A 19161-nucleotide genomic window follows, 5' to 3' on the forward strand; every position below is an offset into this window, starting at 1 on the left:
AGGTCTTCAATAGACTTCAATAAGGTCTTAAACAGGGAACACCTAGATTGGCCTCCACGTGTGCGGGTCACCGGACTAGATGGATCAAAGGTCTGATTCGGTGAAGGCATTTCTTATGTTCTTATGACTTGGGCATGTGTTATAGGTACATGTTTTGATATATATCCTAGAGAAATTACTACTTGTAAATCAAGTTTGGCTTGAGAATTTGGGGTGTGGTTTAATGGCTGAGGGGGAGGGGGAGAAGGATGACATAACTGGCTGCTTAAGAAATCTGAGAATTGGTGCAGATGATTAAAGCTCAACCCAGATGTGTTTAGCAAATGAATACCCAAAGCAAGCCCAAGTAGTTTGGAAATTTTGTGGTAGAAAAATGGATGCCTAAATTACATACATATCTACTAACCATACTAAAGACTTGAACCCATAACATTTGAAAGATAAAAGCAGTGTCTTTAACTATATAGCCACATGTAATTCCTTATAGAATAAGATAACTGGAATAGAGAATGACACGGTGGCGGTTTACCCGCGGCCACCGCATTTTAGCCGCGGGTCACCCGCCGAAAACGGGGAAGAAAACTAGCAGTCGCTGCGGCGACGGGGACAAGGCCATTGTCCCCGCAGTGAGGCATGAAGGATCGCGCGGTCCCCGCAGCTCACACCCGCCTGCCCAATCGATTCTAGTGTTTAGCCAGCTCTCTCCCTTCTCCTCACCTTAGTTTGTAGATTTTCTTTTTCGGCGACCCGCACGCGCGGCTGCTCAGTGTTCAATCTTCTGCTCTGACGCAACCGGAAACAGGAAGTTGCAGCAGAGCAGAAGATTGAACACTGAGCAGCCGCGAGTGCGCGGCTCTCTGATAGCGTGCGGGTCGCCGAAAAAGAAAATCTACAAACTAAGGTGAGGAGAAGGGAGAGAGCTGGCTAAACACTAGAATCGATTGGGCAGGCGGGTGTGAGCTGCGGGGACCGTGTGATCGCTAGTGTTTCCGGCTCAAATTGGAAGGAGGGAGTGAAAGGGAAAGGGGATGAAGTCGGAAAGAAAAACCCACAGCAGGAAAGAAAGGGAAGGACTGGCAGGTGAGCCAGATGCTAGAAGCAGGGGGGGGGGAAAGAAAGAGGGAAAAAAGCTAGATGGGGTTGAAAAAAAGAGACACACTGGTATGGAAGAGGAAGATAGGGGAAATCTGGACACAGGAAGGTAACAGAAAGAGGGGAAATTATGTGCATGGGGCATAGGGACAGAGACATAAAGGGGACATGCCATGGGGATGGTATATGGACACAGGGGGGGGCAATGGCAGATACATATGGGAGATATTAGAAATGGGGAAAATAGGAGCACAGAAGCGAGATGGTTTGTGGGGATGGGACAGGGACCGAGTTCGCAGGCTCCAGTGGCTTGCACAAATTACATTGTAACGTGCCATGAAAATAAGAGGGAGGAAGGTAGATAGATAGGCCACGCGAGAGAAGCTGAAGGGTGGTAGAAAGGAACAGATGGTAAAGGAGGGAGGGAAGGGTGGTGATGGAAAGGAATAGAACAGACATTGAAGGAGGGTGGAGAGGAACAGACCCCCAAGGGAAATGTGGAAGACAGAGTGGGAAGAAGACAGATGCCAGACTATGCGGGAGCGGAGGGAAGAAGATGGGTGCTAGACCAATTGGGGGGGGGGGGGGGTTAAGGGAGAGGCACAGTAACAGCAAATGGAAGACGCAGAGAGAAGACACACAGTGGATGGAAGGAATTCAATGAGAAGATGTGGAAAGCAGAAACCAGACAACAAAGGTAGAAAAAAAAATTATATTTATTTATTTATTTTTTGCTTTAGGATAAAATAGTATATTAGTTGTGTTGATAAAAATTTATAAACAAAGCCCTGCCAGCTGAACATCTCTTTCTCTAGTTCAGCAGCAGGAACTTTGATTTATAAGAAAGGAATAAGCTAAATATTACAGTACTAAGGCTTATATGGATGTTGCGGGGACGGTGATGTGGCGGTGAATGGGATGGCAGTGGCGGTGACGGGGCGGTGAAAGGGATGGCGGTGACGGGGCGGTGAAGGGAATGGTGGTGACGGGGCGGTGCAGAGGATGGTGGGCTGGTGACGGGGCGGTGACGGGGACAGATTTTTTCCCCGTGTCATTCTCTAAACTGGAACCTCTGCAGACTAAGCAGATGACAAATGCCTCTATGTAAAAGCTCTGAGAATTGATGCAGATGATTAAAACTCAGTCCAGGTGTATTTGGCGAAAACACCCAAAGAACACCCAATCAGTTTAAAAGATTTTTGGCGGAAAAATCTAATGGTGTCTATGACGTCAGATGCTACTTAGGCATCCTCATTATAAAAAGGGCTCTGGTAGAGCATATTTTTGTCTTTTAAGTCTCCCAGTATGCTTCTGGTGTTTTTTTTCTGATATTGTGAGACTGTGCTGTGTGCTTTGACATTGTGCTATCATCCTTGCTGTTTCTCCTTTGTCCCTTTGTCCTACCTTCTCCTTTTTAGATCCCCCCATTTGTGTAGTTGTTCTGTGTTTCTGGCTGGCTGGATGTGTTTGTGGTTGTATTTGTCAGTTGGTGTCTTTTGCTGTTGGTGTGAGGGATGTCTGAGTTTTTTGCATTGGTGTTAAATGTGGAGATGAATAGGTTGTTGGGGAGAGGAAAGGGCCAGGCCCCAGCCCTGGGGCATGGCCAGGTTAGACACAGAGGTCCAGGCAGTGGCGTACCAAGGGGGGGGAGGGGCGGTCCGCCCCGGGTGCCAGCCATGAGGGGGTGCTCCCGGCCTTGCCGTTCAGTCACCCCCCCACCCCTAAAGGACCGCTCGCCCCACTGACCTTCCTGCACCACCTGGGAAGCAGCCCGCAGCAGGATCGTGACGTCAGTGATCCCTGAGCTGCTTGGGCGCTGCTTCTTGCGCCGCGGTTCCTCCCCCTCCTCTGACATCAGAGGAGAGGGCGGGACCGCGGCGCAGGAAGCAGTGCCTAAGCAGCGCAGGGATCGCTGACGTCGCGATCCTGCTGCGGCTGCTTCATAGGTGGTGCGGGGAGGCCAGGGGGGCGAGCAGTCATTCGGGGTGGGTCGGGGCATCAGGCCTCCAGGGTGGGGCAGGCGGGCAGGCAGGCAGGCTTTCAAGGTGTAGGGGGTGAAAGGCAGGCACGCAGGCCTTCAAGGGGGGGGACAGGCAGGCCTTCAAGGGGGGAGGCAGGCCTTCGGGGGGGTGCAGACTTTCAAGGGGTGCAGGCCTTCAAGGGGGGGGAACAGGCCTACAAGGGGTGGGACAGGCCTACAAGGGGGTGGGACAGGCCTTCAAGGGGGGGACAGGCCTTCAAGGGGGGGTGCAGGCCTTCAAGGGGGGGGACAGGCCTTCAAGGGGGGGACAGGCCTACAAGGGGGTGGGACAGGCCTTCAAGGGGGTGGGACAGGCCTTCAAGGGGGGGACAGGCCTTTCGGGGGGGTTCAGGCCTTCAGGGGGGTGCAGGCCTTCAGGGGGGGTGCAGACCTTCAAGGGGGTGCAGGCCTTCAAGGGGGGGGACAGGCAGGCCTTCAAGGGGGGGACAGGCCTACAAGGGGGGGGGACAGGCCTACTAGGGGGTGGGACAGGCCTTCAAGGGGGGGACAGGCCCTAGGGGGGGTGCAGGCCTTCAGGGGGGGGTTCAGACCTTCAAGTGGGTGCAGGCCTTCAAGGGGGGGGACAGGCCTTCAAGGGGGAACAGGCCTTCAAGGGGGGGACAGGCCTACAAGGGGGTGGGACAGGCCTTCAAGGAGGGTGCAGGCCTTCAAGGGGGGACAGGCAGACCTTTAAGGGGGGACAGGCGTTTGGGGGGGACCCTGGTTTAGAAGTACACGGAGGGAAGGGGGTGTTCAAAGAGACGTGCATATGCCAAACTTTTTTTGGGGGGGAAGAAATAATGGGTCTGAAAATAGAGGAGAGGGGGAGAGATGATGGGCCATGGGATTTAGGAAGGGAAGGAACAGAAAGGGAGAGAAATTGGACACAAGGGATGGTGTGGAGGAGGTATAGAGATACTGGATAAGAGGGTAATTGGGAAAAGAAAGGGAAAGACGGTGGACTCTGGGGTGGTGGGGAAGGAGGGAGAGATGCCGGATGAAAGGATAGTTAAGAAAAGGTGGATCTGTGGAAGGAGATGAAAAAAAGGAAAGATACCAGACTTCCTGGGGAGGGAAGGGAAATGGAAAGGGAGGACAGAGTTGGCAGATGGATGGTTAGCATGCAGAAAGAAGAAAGGAGACTCTGGCAAGCAAGTTATCAGAAGAAAACCAGAGCCTTGGACCAACAAGATTTGAAATATAACCAGACAACAAAAGGTAGAAAAATTAATTTTATTTTTTGTTTTGTGATTATAATATGTCAGATTTGAAATGTGTATCCTGCCAGAGCTGGTATTGGATTGCAAACGTGAGCTAGGATTTAACAGAGAGAGGAAAAGTCCTTTTTGTTTTTTTATTTTATTTACACCACAGTGCCAGTGTGGTTAGGAGAAGCCAAAGGGGGTGAAAAAGCTATAAAACCCACCAGGAGTTTTGAAAAAATCACCCAACTGGGCAGGAAAATCGAATTGAAAAACCAATTCAATAGGCTGAATCGAATCAAAATTTTTTTTCCTGAATCTGGCAGTATTAGTTTGCGCTACTGTCTTAGACTTTAGGACCTGGGATTGGGGAGAGATGGCATCCTCAGTACTTTATAATGCAAGTGAAATGAGGATTTGGTCAGACTTTTGAAGGGTCTGCAGAAAAAAAATATTGTATAGGCCGGGGACACGAGACAGCAGGAAATGGGAACTTTTCTTCCTTCTGTTTTTGTGAATGGAAAGGCTGAGGATGTCAGAGATTTCAGTTAAAATATGTGCTTTATAAGAAAATATAATAATGTGTTTTATAAAGTTTATAGCATAGCTGGCCTACCCAGTGAGGTGTTTCTAGTGGTGGTGGTGGCAGCGTGTCAATGTGTTGAGAGGAAGAGGTGGTCAGGGAAATTCTGCTGAGCAAACTCCGGGCCCATTTCCACCCCCCAGTTAGTCCACTCCACTCAACTGGTTCACACACTGAGTGGGTCTTTGGGTGTTGTTTTGGGATCTCTTCCAGTGGTTTATCAGTATCTCCTTCTAGTCCAAGAAAGGAAACTTTGTTATCCTTAGCATTGACCTACAGAATATGTTTGTAACAGTGCTGCTTGTGTGGCATGAGGCTATGTAGTGATCGAAAGAAAAAAACAGACCTTTGCACATTTTTGCACTATATGGTGGGTGTATGAGGAGATTCACATTTCCTGCACAGCTAAGTCCATGTGAAGTTACCTTGTGCTGTATTTGACATCTAACAAGGTCTCTGTTTGAAAGGAAAGATCTAAACTTAAAAATGAAGTGGCCAGAAGTTATGGTAAAAGCAGATAGTGTAGCTGGTTTTAAGAAAGATTTGGACAAATTCCTGGAGGAAAAGTCCATAATCTGTTATTAAGACATGGGGTAAGTGTCTGCTTACCCTGGATCGGTAGCATGGAATGTTGCTACTCTTTGGGTTTTGACCAGGTATTAGTGTCCTGGATTGGCTACCATGAGAATGGGCTACTGGGCATGATGGACCATTGGTCTGACCCAGTTAGGCTATTCTTATGTTATGTTCTCATCTGTAGGGGCCTTTGTTTTCACTTCTTATTTTAATGTATTTTTTTTCTGGGAACTTATCAGTGTTTTTTATAATGGGAACAAAAACGGAAGAGAATTAATGTGTGTGGGATGAGAGGGTAACTAATTTCTTCAGCTAAATAATTCAATCCACTTCAAACAGACATAGGAGAACTCACGCACCATTCACACACCGTCCAATCAAAAACATCAAAAGAAAAAAAACTGTTCGACAACCTCCTAGCCATTCGAGCTGCAACACTCGACCCCCAACTCTACAGCCAATTGATATCGACCACAGACTGCAAAACCTTCAAAAAGAAATAAAAACCCTTCTATTCAAAAAACACATAAAACCGAACTAACACAATCAGAACTGTCCCAAGCATCACCTGCAACTACTCCATATGTACTTCTGATGTCATGACAATTCAGACATAATTTATGTTATGTTATGTTTGGAATATAAGAAAATTTTCACTGCCTGTTTCTATTCTGACCATTTATTCCGTTTCATAGTCATTACAAAAAATATTTTTTTACATGGGGGGGGTGTCAAAAAATGATGGGCCCCGGGTGCCACATACCCTAGGTACGCCACTGGGTCAAGGCCAATGCAAACGACAGGCTCCCAGGATATAAAGGCCCAGGGTGAACTTCCTCGATATGACAGATGATCAATGTATTGGTCTCTTTAGATTTAATTGGGAGACCATAAGTTCATCTGTGTGAGCAACTGCACGAGGATCTGGAACACACCACTCTTAGGGAACAATCCCTTCCAGTTTATGTACAAGTAACTACCGTCTTGGCTTTTTAGGCTACTGGAATTTTCCAAAGGCCTCTGGGAGCTGGGGCTTGCATCAGTCAGCCATCTGTCTCGAGGATTATCAATCATTTTTTGGATGTATTTTTAAGGCATATTGCTATCTATATTCATTTTCCAATGAGTATGGCAGACCAGCAATGCAGAATGAAGGGTTTTTATCAACTTAGACACTTCCCCTCTGTCCTGGGAGCTATATACTGCACAGATGTAGCACTCAGACCACCTGCAGATATGGAAAGGCAATTTAGGAACAGGAGAGTTTATCATTCTATGAATATGCATGTGGTCTGTAGTGCTACAATGGAGGCGATAGATGTGTGTGCAAGCTTCCCAGGGTCCTGCCATGACGCTTACATCCTGGCCTACTCCGTCATAAGTGGCAGGTTTCAGAGGGAAGATATCCACGGAGGCTGGCTGATTGGTGAGTTATCTTACTATTGCAAATAAAGTTTTTAACCACGTTTCTCTCCTTTTTACCACAGGGTCATTGCAAACACTGGAGGATGGCACAGGACACACCTGTGCAACAGGACAATGTGCAACAGATGTGTATTCCTTTCCTAACACTTTTCCTCTTTTTCCTAAATGCAGGTAATCATGCCTATCCCCTCTGTGAGTGGCTGTAGACCTCCATTATGCATCCCCAGAGGCCAGAGGAGGTTCAGTATAACCGGGCTCTCACCTCCACACAAGCCATCATCAAATGCACATTTGGCTTGTTGAAGTCCAGGTTTAGATGCCTAGACCGTTCAAGAGGGCAACCGATGTACACACCACAATAGGTACCTCAAATACTTACAGTATGCTGTATGCTGCACAATTTGGCAGTGACGAGAAGGATTCCAGAGCCTCCTGAGTGGGTCAAAGAAAATGATGATGAAGAGGACATCCAACCTAGACAGAGGCTGCTACCAGAGCAAGAGTGCAGAAGAGGCCAGGTGGTCAGAGACAACCTAATAAGGACCCATTTCTTGGGATAACAGTGAAAATCACCGAAATCACCAAAGGCAGATCTCTCCTCAGCCTCAAATTATAGACCCATCACAGGCATACCCATCCTGACAAAAATCATCAAGACCCATGTGTGCAAGCAGCTCAAAACCTACATTGAACAGCACTTATGCCTTCACCCATCCCAATTCAGATTCTGTCAGCAGCACAGCACAGAACTTCTCCTCCTCACCTTGATCACAAAAACCAAACAACTACTCAGTACAGGAAGTCAAGCAATACACCTCCAATTTCACATCTCAGCAGCCTTTGATTCAGTAGACCACCACCTACTACTAACAAAATTGTCAGAAATTGGAATAACAGGCACAGTGCTAAGATGGTTCTCAGATTTTCTGCAAAACAGGGAATACATCGTCAAACTGAATGGAGAAATCTCCAACCCCTGGAAAGCCATCTGTGGAATGCCACAGGGCTCCCCACTCTCCCCCATCCTATTCAATCTCTTCATGAGTTCTCTCGGTAACATCAATTTTGAAGACGAGACCATATTATCCTACGCAAATGACATCTTTCTCCTTATTCCCATAACCAACAATCACTTGGACATTACCAACAAAGTCTCACATAATATAGAAAGAATCCAAATCTGGGTGACTACTAACAAATTAAAATTAAACTCAACTAAAACCAAAGTTCTATACTTCCACACACTCCAACAGATGGCACCAACAAGCATCACTCTTGAATCGGGCAAGACCCTCCCTGTAGAAGAATCCTCCAAAATCCTAGGTTGCATCCTGGACTCTACACTTACCATGGAACCATAATCTCCAGTCTCCGAAAGAAATCCCTCTATACCTTGAGACAACTAAGGCTAATCAGACCATACTTCCACCAACACCACTTTGCCTTAGTTGTACAACTGATGATACTACCACAATTGGACTACTGCAACTCCATGTACATGGGAATCAACACCACTCTGATTCACAAAATGCAACTCATCCAAAACACTGCTGTCAGACTAATCTTCACCCTGAGAAAATATGACTCAATTACAGACTTCATCAAGCAACTGCACTGGCTACCTATCCCATCACGAATAACCTTCAAAACTGCATGCATCATTCACCATATACTTTACGGAAACTCCGCGGCTCCTCTCATTCAATTCTTCTCCAAGGCATGGTCTACTTCCCGCAGAATCCTCAACAGAATTAAAAAAATCTGCAATACAAACTTGTTTTCCACTCCATGCTCACCTTTCTAGGTATAAAAACTTGGACTGACCTTACTGACAAGGACAGAACCTAACTATACCATATTCCGGAAGAAACTGAAAACTCATCTATTTGACACTTAATCACCTGTATCCTCTCCTCCCCCCTCCACCCCTCTCCCCCCTCCTATTCTCTTCTCCCACCCCTCCTCCCCCTTCTCCTTCCTCCCCCCCCTTTTTAAGTTGCCTTGATACATCCCAGCACCTCTCTCAGTATCCCACGATCCCTTTATCCCTCAGGAATCCGTCCAATCCCTGTTTGAATCCTTGTACCGTACTCTGCCTGATCACTTCCTCCGGTAGCGCATTCCAAGTGTCCACGACCCTTTGGGTGAAAAAAAACTTCCTTGCATTTGTTTTGAACCTATCTCCCTTCAGTTTCTCCGAATGCCCCCTCGTACCTGTTGTCCCCTTCAGTCTGAAGAATCTGTCCCTATCCACCCTCTCCATGCCCCTCATGATCTTGAAGATCTCTATCATATCTCCCCTGAGCCTCCTTTTTTCCAGAGAGAAGAGCCCCAACCTATCCAACCTCTCGGCGTATGGGCAGTGTTCCAGCCCTCTTACCAGTTTGGTTGCTCTCCTTTGGACTCTCTCAAGTACCGCCATGTCCTTCTTGAGGTAAGGCGACCAATACTTAACACAGTATTCCAGATGTGGACGCACCATCGCTCGATACAATGGCATGATGACTTCCCGCGTCCTGGTTGTTATGCCCCTCTTTATGATGCCCAGCATCCTGTTGGCTTTTTTCGAGGCTGCTGCACACTTTTTGAACTTCGTTACCATTTTCATCTCCATCACCTCTCTCGGGAGCGCATTCCAGGCATCCACTACCCTCTCCATAAAAAAGAACCTAGGTATGAGCGACGCAAAAACAGAAGATTAGATTAGAATCTGTCTTGATCTGCACTTAACTGTGATTCCCCAAAAGCTCTCTTTCTCTCATGTGACTAAATGTGATCATGCCTCTTTCCCTAGGCATCCTTTGAGCTCAGATGTTCTGAACCACCTAGGCAAGGAGTTATTGGGGAAATCTCTCTTCTTCAGAATCACAGGGCTTTGGAATAATCTTACTGCCCCACTACGGAATCTGGGCTCCTTCCAACTATTGAGAAAGCACCTGAAAAGGCTATTCACAAAAATGTAACGCTCTCTTCCCCGCTATACTCAACCTCCAACCCCATTATGCTGTTCCTTCCTATATTAAGCTCTTGTAAACTGTGCCGAGCTCTATAATTATGGAGTGGATGTGGTATATTAAACTGATAAGAACAGATACTACACTTGATCTTAGCCAAAAGGCCAAGAAGCGATATGTGGTATATAAACTTAAGGTTTAGTTTAGTTTGCTCAAGTATTAAAGCAGGAATAATAGGTGAGCATTCTATAATTCACAAAAAAAAATAAAAAAAAACATCAAGAAACTGAGATTTATCCAGAACACTGCTGTTCGACTCATCTTTGGCTTGAAAAATCTGAACACATCACCCCATACTACAAGAACTTCACTGGCTACCTATCGAGGCCAGAAAAATCTTCAAATTCGGTTGCCTCTGCTTCAAGACTCTTTTCAGCTCCGCTCTTAACTACCTCCTGAAACACCTCACCCTGCAGGACAAACTCCGCTTTTCACACAGAACATTACTGTTCTCATTTCCTTCCCCCAAATGATACAAATTCAAAAGAATCCTCAACAGGACACTCTCCTTTCAAGCAGGAATCTGGAACAACACCTTAAGTGACCTAATCCTGAACTCTCTAACATACCATTCTTTCAGCAAATCACTAAAAATCCACCTATTTGACAAATTTACCTGATCCCCCAAATATGCACTACACCCACCTCATCTTACACGTTCCTTCCTCCTACCTACCCTATGCCACCTCATCTCATAATTGTCTATCTACCCTGTCCCTAATCTAATTGATGTCATCTTGCTGTCCTTACAGCACCTTTTATTGTACATCATCTTGAACTGTAAAGGTATGACTGGACATAAATAAAGCTATTATTATTATTATATTACAACCTTTGTTCACTTGACAGTTCATGTTGCTCCAGTGTACCAATACTACCTGCACTGTCATAACTTCCCTCTATATTATTACCTTAGCAGGCCTTGTGATGAATTAACAACATTTCAAATTGTTAACAGCTTTCACACTCTTGTACCAGGTCGGATGTCCCAGACCTTCATCGTCCCTATACAAGGGCATCATCATTGTGTGCTTCTTGATGGCCTGGTAAGAGCAATATATTGGTGATAGTTTTAGTTTTGTGCTCATATTCCATATACCTAAATATTGCCTCTATATGCTATGGTCACATTTATTTACTTATTTCTAAAGTGAATCATCCTCTCAAAGGAGCTCAAAATAGGTTACAAACCAGGTGCACAAACATTTTCATTATCAGTCCTGGTAAGATCACAATTTAATGTACCTGGATCAATGTAGCATTAAAGGTGACTTGGCCAGAGTCAAAAGCGATAAGGTGAGATTTGAACCCACAGCTTCAGGGTGCTAAGGCTGTTGCTCTAACCACTACACCACAGTGAGACAGACAATAGTGTGCCACCCCATACTATTCATATAAGCTAAGCAGGGCAAATTCAACGGGGAAGGAACGACAGATTGAGATATTGGGGTTTAACCTCCTTTGTTTTCAATGTCAAGGGCCAGATATCTGGACAAGGTCTCCTTAATTCCATTGAGAAATGCAGGTTTTATTTAGCAACATAGTAGATGAAGGCAGATAAAGACCTGAATGGTCCATCTAGTCTGCCCAGCCTGATTCAATCTAAAAATTTGTTAGGGGTTTTTTTTTTTCTTTTTCTTCTTCTTCTTAGCTATTTCTGAGCAAGAATCCAAAGCTCTGCTCGGTACTGTTCTTAGGTTCCAACTACTGAAGTCTCTATCAAAGCTCACTCCAGTTCATCTACACCCCCCCAGCCATTGAAGCCCTCCCCAGCCCATCCTCCACCAAATGGCCATATACAGACACAGACCATGCAAGTCTGCCCAGTACTATTATTTTCTGATTCTAGATCCTCTATGTTCATCCCATGCTTTTTTGAACTTCGTTACCGTTTTCATCTCCATCACCTCTCTCGGGAGCACATTCCAGGCATCCACTACCCTCTCCATAAAAAAGAACTTCCTTTCATTGCTCTTAAGTCTACCATCCCTCAACCTCAAATTATGTCTTCTGGTTTTACCATTTTCCTTTCTCTTGACGGGATTTATTTCCATTGCTTTCAATGCCAGAAACTTCAGGGTTTTACTATCTGACCTCCTTACTTCCATTGCTTTCAATGCAAGGAAGAAGAAACCAGATGTCTCAATCCATCTTCCTTTTGCTAGAGCTTGCCTTCTCCTACCAGTAGCCCATTATGAAGCCTTTACAATTCAACCACACTAACAATTTCCCCTTCCTCATGTAGGCTGGCACTTGATTTGGACCTAGGAGTAGCTTACTCTGCATAACTGTGATCCATCTCATCGAACTGCAGTTGCATTATGGTACACTTGTATGCTGCTTTCCTGGACTGTGCAATATTTCTAGATTTGAGGTCTAGGAAGTAATAGCACTACATTGTACAATAAAGATCTTAAACATTTCTCTGACCTTGTACTTATTTGCAAAAGGAAGGCAAGGGCCCATTCAGATGCAGTAGTGTAGTGAAAGTTATATAGTCTTCAGTAATACTTCCTGAACCCTATCTCCCTTCCACTCTGTGCACTAAAATGGAAGATGTCACCCACACAGGACACCAACATCAACATGCACCTAAACAGAAGATTGTCACCAAAAGACAAAACATAAGAGCCTTTACCTAGACAAGAGCATATGTGGCTTTATGGCTAAAGGGACTTATTTGATGTGCTAAACTTCATGGGGCTCAAATCCACACAAACCTCCCTCATAACTAAGCACTTTTTTTTTTGGATCTCATAAGAGATGGCTAGTATCTTCTCAGCATGGCATGGCAGAAGTCCTGTCTTAAAGAAAGCAGCTGTGGCTCAGTGGGTAGAGGCCCTGTTTCCATATTCTAAAAATCATGGGTTCAAATCCCAACTATGCTCAGCTACCCCAGCACAGATTCCTATATTTTGTGACAATCTGCCATCTAGGTGTATCTTGATGATGTCACAATGAGCTCAAGATTGTGCATCAGATACATACATTTGCTCTAAATTGCAAGCCATTGTGAGTAAGCATGTCTCCTTTTTGGCTTCTTAACCTTTTGGGTGTTTAGTATGCAATATATAGATTATTTTAAATGTGCTTTGGTTGAGGAATAATAATAACAACTTTATTTTTATATACTGCAATACCACAAATAGTTCAGAGTGGTTTACAGAGGAAGAGACTGTATACAAACAGCGATAATACAAAAAACTTTCGAAATTACATTAGCATGTTAAGATTAATCGAGTTTATCTGGGAGTGTTTTAAGAAAACATCAAGGCAGAAGTGGAGTCAGAGAAATTTGTCAAAGAGAGAAGTTTTGATTGACTTCCTTAAAGTCTGATAAGAAGGTGCGTTTGAAATAAAGTTGATTAAACATTTGTTCCATTTGCCTGCTTGGAATGATAGTGTTTGATCAAAGAATCTCTTATAGATAAAGCCCTTCAAGGATGGAAAGGCAAACAAGTAAGCACTATGTATACAGGTTGTGCCTGGAAATTCGAAATGGTGAGACAGATAGATTGAGGATGAACCTCTTATAGTTTTGAAGCAAAAGCAAGCAAACTTAAACTTGACACATTCTTCCACAGGCAGCCAGTGAAGTTTTTTGTAAGACGAGCTTACATGATCCAATTTCTTGAAGCCATAAATGAGATGGACTACAATGTTCTGGACGATTCTGAGTCGTTTGATGGTTTTCTTAAAAGATCCCAAGTATATGATATTGCAATAGTCAAAGATATTTATGATCAAAAATTGAACCACCAGTTGAAAAGAGAAGAAATCAAAATAATGTTTAATGGTACAAAGTTTCCATAAAGTGAAAAAACATTTTTTAACCTGAGCATTAGTATGATCTTCAAAAGTCAAGCTTCAGTCTAAGACAACACCAAGGATTTTGATTGTAGAGCTAATTGGGTAGTCTGACCCATTTAATCTCAAAGAGGTGTTCATGATCTTGTTATTGAGACTTGCCCAAAAAAAAAAACCTTAATTTTTTTCCGAATTCAGTTATAGTTTAAATTGCATACTTCATTTTTCTACCTTGGTAAGGACAGATGAGATGAATTGTTCTGTCTCTTGGGTCAGTGAGATTATGGGAATAATAATTGTGATGTCATCCGCGTGTATATACAATTTCAATTTTAAATCAGATAGCATGTAGATGCCATATAGATAATGAAAAGTGAAGGGGATAGTGGGGAGCCCTATGGAACTCCGCAGGGATATCTCTAAGCCTGAGAGAAAGTTCCTTCGCTGTAAACCTGGTAAGTACGTTTTTTTAGGAAATCCGTGAACCAATTTAGTACCTGACCAGAAATGCCGATGGAGTCAAGGCATCTAAGCAAAATGTCATGGTCAAAGGCACTGCTCAAGTCGAACTGCAGTACCAATGCACTTTTTCCCCAGGAAAACAAATGGAAAAGATAGAAACATGATAGCAGATAAAGACCATTATCTATTTCTCTCTCTGAGAGATCCCACGTGCCTATCCCACGCCCTCTTGAATTCAGAGACAGTCTCTGTTTCCACCACCTCTTCCAGGAGACTGTTGCACACATCTACCACCCTTTCCATAAAAAAGTATTTCCTCAGATTAGATGATCAGTCATAGAAGCTAAAACTGTTTCAGTACTCTCATTTGTAAGAAAGCCAGACTGGGAATCATGTTGAATGCGGAACTTCTCTAAATATTTCATGAGATTGATGTTAACCAGACATTCCATTAGTTTAAGAAAAAATGGTATGTTGGCAATGGGTCTGTTGTTGGCAGTCAGAGAAACAGTCTCCTTAGAATTTTTAAAAAATAGGAGTCACAAGGATATGACCAAGTTCCACCGAAAATTTGCCAGTACACATACATGACGAAATCCAATTGAAAAGTTCAGCCTTGAAGGGGGTAGGAGCTGATTTCATAATAGCCGGTGGGCAACTGTCCAATAGGCAATTTAATTTTTACATATTTTGCATAAAGTTTGAGAAATTGGTTCCAATCTGGATTTTCAAAATGATTCCAGATCATGTCGACAGCTGAACCTTCTTTTCTAAGGCAATTAAAGTGATTGGTAAATCTATGCTTGAACCTACAAAAGACAATCTCAATTTGAAAACTTTTGTAGCAAAATAGTCAGCTAAATATGCAGCAGAGGGAGGAAAATCTGTATTAGAACATTTATGTAAATCAATATCAAACAAAGAATTGACTATTCTGAAAAGTTCTTTACATTTAAAGTAGAAGAATTAATTTTTTTGAGAGTAGTGTTTGCTTTTTGTTAATCATTCTTTAAATATTCTTTAGTCGTCAAATATGTCTATCTTCATCTTTCCCTGATTTGTACCATATTCTTTCCAGTTTACATAATTCTCGCTTTAAAGCCGTTAGGTCAGTATCTTACCAGCTGTCTGATGAATGTTGGCTTTTCCTACATTCTGTCAAAGGTGCAATATCGTTTAAAGCCTGATTGCTAAAGTTTTTCCATCCTAAAATGAAATTTGGATCAAAAACTGAGTTAGATATTAAGCTATAATGGGACCAAAATTCTACTTGGTTCAATTGTCCTCTTGTGCAATTAGGAATTGGACAAGTTTGAAGGTATATGTTGTGACCCTGGGCAAGTCACTTATTCCCACTGTCCTAGGTACATTAGATAGATTGTGGGGCCACCAGGACAGAGAGAGAAAAAGGAATGAGTATCAGAATAGATTCATGTAAACCATTCCGAGCTCCCAAGGCAGAATGGTATACAAAATAACCTGTAAGGAGGTGATAATGGCTTTCTTCAGGTGATTAGTGAGACTAGGGTTAGTAGCCATCCAGTTCTTCAAAGACATGTCCACGCATTAGGACAGCTTTTCAAAAGCTGTCACTTTGGGTTTTGAAAAGCTTCCAACTAGTGTGACATGAGGACAGCATCCGCGTAACATCAATGAGTTGCATCCAGGCATTAGCATTTCCTGGGTAATAAGTTTCCCCAATAAGCACCACTATTTTAGTCATGAATCTTTTAGTTATTTTTATACCACTTATATCATAATGGATCTTTACATTCAGCTACTTTATCATATTGACCTTTGTCCTGGTGGGCTATTAAGTTACTTGCCCAGGCTCACAAGGAGCAGGCTGCAAAGGAGAGAAGTGGGGAGGGGAGTGGGGTGGGGGGAACATGGATGCTTGACCTATAAGAAGGGTGGCCCTTAGGGGGTGGAAAACAGGGTAGTTGTTATGTCTCCTACTTCTAAACTCACTAGTCCATCACCTTTGTTCAAATTTTCATCCATTTTAGTTGTAGGGAGCTATCAGCTGAAGAAACACAGCCTGTGGCCACCCTCCCTGCTTTCATTATGCCATGGTCTGCCCCCAATGTCACAACTTCCTTTTTCCTATTCTTTATTTATTCTTTTATAAATATACTTAAATCTTATATATATATATATATATATATATAGATATATATATAAGATTTATAAGGAAAAAGAGAGACTTCACAAACAGGTTAAACAAAAATTAAAACAAAAACAAATAAAACTCAATATAAATTTACAATCTCTCAATTAAAGTCCACAATAAGGGAGAAGCAATTCACATTTTATCATAGGATCTGATATTTAACAAGGAAACAAAAAATAAAATCATTAGTGTAGTGTTACATCTTCTACATTACTTAAGGACCTACGTCGCTGTGGAGGCACTGGAAGGAATTACTCCTTTTCCCTCTAGAAAAAACCGTAACTGACAGGGGTCAAAAAAAAAAAAAAATGAATGTTGATCCAGAAGTATATCTAAGTTGATCCAAGTATATCTAAGCTGAAATTTAGCCCCCAAAGACAGTATGGATTGTCACAATTGTAGGAATCCTTTCCTTCTGGTCTAAGTTAACTTCGAAACATCTGGGTACATGGAGATCTTAGAATCCATAAAGGTCACTTCCTTAAGCCTAAGAAATAGCCTAAGAAGTGCCTCTTTGTCTTGTTGAAAGACAAAAATTACCAGAAGTGTAGAGTGTGAGATGACTTCATCCTCTGAGGTTTCCAATATTCTTGTTAAGTCCATTGGACTCAATGGATCAGGTGAGACCTCAGGTTGAGAAGCCTTCTTAGATACTGGAAGGTAATATATTCTATGTAAAGGCGGAAAACCAGTCTCTGGGTATTTAGACGATTCCTTAAGAAATTTATAAAATAAATTTCTAGGAGACATTGCTAGAACTTTAGGAAAGTTAAGTATTCTCAGATTCAACATTTTAGTATAATTTTCCATATTTTCAACTTTCCTTACTAGCAATAATCTATCTTGCATTAAGGTAGTTTAAGTCTTTTGTAGTCCTTGAACCCATAGGTCCAAGTGGTCCACTTTTTCACCCTGAGACTTTATTCCTTCCTGAAGAGAATCAATTCTTTTTTCCTGTGCATTAACCAGTGGTAGAGTTCCTGCACACAATTTATAAAGTGAGTCTAAAGCCATCCAGATAGACTCCAAAATAAACTCCGCTGGCCTTACCAACAGGGGAACCGTTGGAATCTGTCCTCCAACTGCTGGAGCCAGCTCTGCCTTCTCCATAGTTGATATCTCTGCCTGAGAGTCCTGGGACGCCAGTAAGCCCTCCAGTTAAGCAAGGGAAACTACTTCCTGTCCCTTCTGAGCCGCCGTAGTTTCCCTCTCTCGCGGCTGTTGGGGAGGCACTGGTCCTGCAGGGCTGAGCGATACTCGCTCCCGAACGCCAAGACTTCCTTCTGACTCGGCAAAGCTGGTTCGCCCCAAGGGGAAGATGTAAAGAAGCTGTCAATCGTCTTCTGCCTTTGCGGGCTGTGGCAGCCGCTCTTCCCTGCTTTTAGGTATTAGGATAAGGTAGCCCCGATAAGCAGGAATGAAAAAGTTTTCGGCAGGAGAATGAATTGCAAGTGTCCTCACTGTACCGCAGCCATCTTGCTTCCCCACAACTTCCTTTTTCCATCTGGGCAGACTACAGCAAAAAGAGAGAACAGAGGGGGGCCACAGCTGACAGTTAACTGTAAGTTGTGCTTAGAAGGGGGAGAGAACATGTTTTGGACCAAGAAGATCCCTGTACCAAATGTGATATATAAATTATTTTGATAAGTTGAATGTGGGAGGGGTGTCTAGAAATGGCAAGACTGAGAGGAAGTGATGGGAGCCAGAAACAGAGGTTACTAGAAACAGAGAGAGATGCTGGACAGTGATCTGGAAGGAGAAAAGAGAAAAGGGAGAGATAGTGGATGTAATGGAGGCAAGGAGAGATATGGGAGGGCAATAACCATTGTATCTTTCGCTCTCCCACATGCCTATCCCAGGCCCTCTTGAATTTAGACATAGTCTTTGTCTCCACCACCTCTTCCAGGAGACTGTTCCACACATCTACCACCCTTTCTATAAAATAGTGTTTCCTTAGATTACTCCGGAGCCTATCACATCTTAACTTCATCCTATGGACTCTCATTGCAGAGTTTCCTTTCAAATGAAAGAGACTCGACTTGTGCGCATTTACATTACGTAGGTATTTAAACATCTCTACCATATCTCCCCATCCCGCCTTTCCTCCAAAGTATACAGATTGAGATCTTTAAGTCTGTCCTCATATGCTTTATGATGAAGACCACACACAATTTTAGCAGCCTTCCTCTAGACCAGTGGTTCCAAAACCTGTCCTGGGGGACCCCCAGCCAGTCAGGTTTTCAAGGTATCCCTAATGAATATGCATGAGAGATTTGCATATAATGGAAGTGACAGGTATGCAAATCTCTCTCATGCATATTCATTAGGGATATCTTGAAAACCTGACTGGCTGGGGGTCCCCCAGGACAGGTTTGGGAACCACTGCTCTAGACCAACTCCATCCTTTTTATATCTTTTTGAAGGTGCGGCCTCCAGAATTGTACACAATATTCTAAATGAGGTCTCACCAAAGTCTTATACAGGAGCATCAATATCTCCTTTTTCCTACTGACCATACTTCTCCCTATGCAACTTAAAGAAACTAGAAATTCCCCCTGTAACTACCACTGCAATTACTGACCGCACTGTCTCCATGCAAAAGCATGGAACCTTCAGGGCCTCGTTGACGTGTGTGAGATATAAGAGCCTTTCTTGGGCACTATGACATAAATATGCCTGATTCCGATTCTTCTTACAACACTGGTTCTATGGCCTGAATTTCTACAAGCCTCTGTACTGTTGCTAAGACACTGCATGCCTTTTCTAGGCATCCCACAGGGGAGTCCACAAACCAGTCTGTTAAGTGG

At 43.5% G+C, this 19161-nt stretch overlaps 1 protein-coding gene and 1 pseudogene across 1 annotated transcript in view; both read right to left on the reverse strand.

Moving 5' to 3' along the window:
• PCCB (propionyl-CoA carboxylase subunit beta) overlaps nt 1-19161 on the reverse strand; it is an 892977-nt gene that overhangs the window by 642542 nt on the left and 231274 nt on the right. The gene's annotated exons all lie outside the window — the stretch shown is intronic.
• On the reverse strand, nt 9900-10028 carry LOC117367331 (annotated as a pseudogene).

This window comes from Geotrypetes seraphini, chromosome 9, assembly GCF_902459505.1.
Source record: "Geotrypetes seraphini chromosome 9, aGeoSer1.1, whole genome shotgun sequence".
NCBI lineage: Eukaryota > Metazoa > Chordata > Amphibia > Gymnophiona > Dermophiidae > Geotrypetes > Geotrypetes seraphini.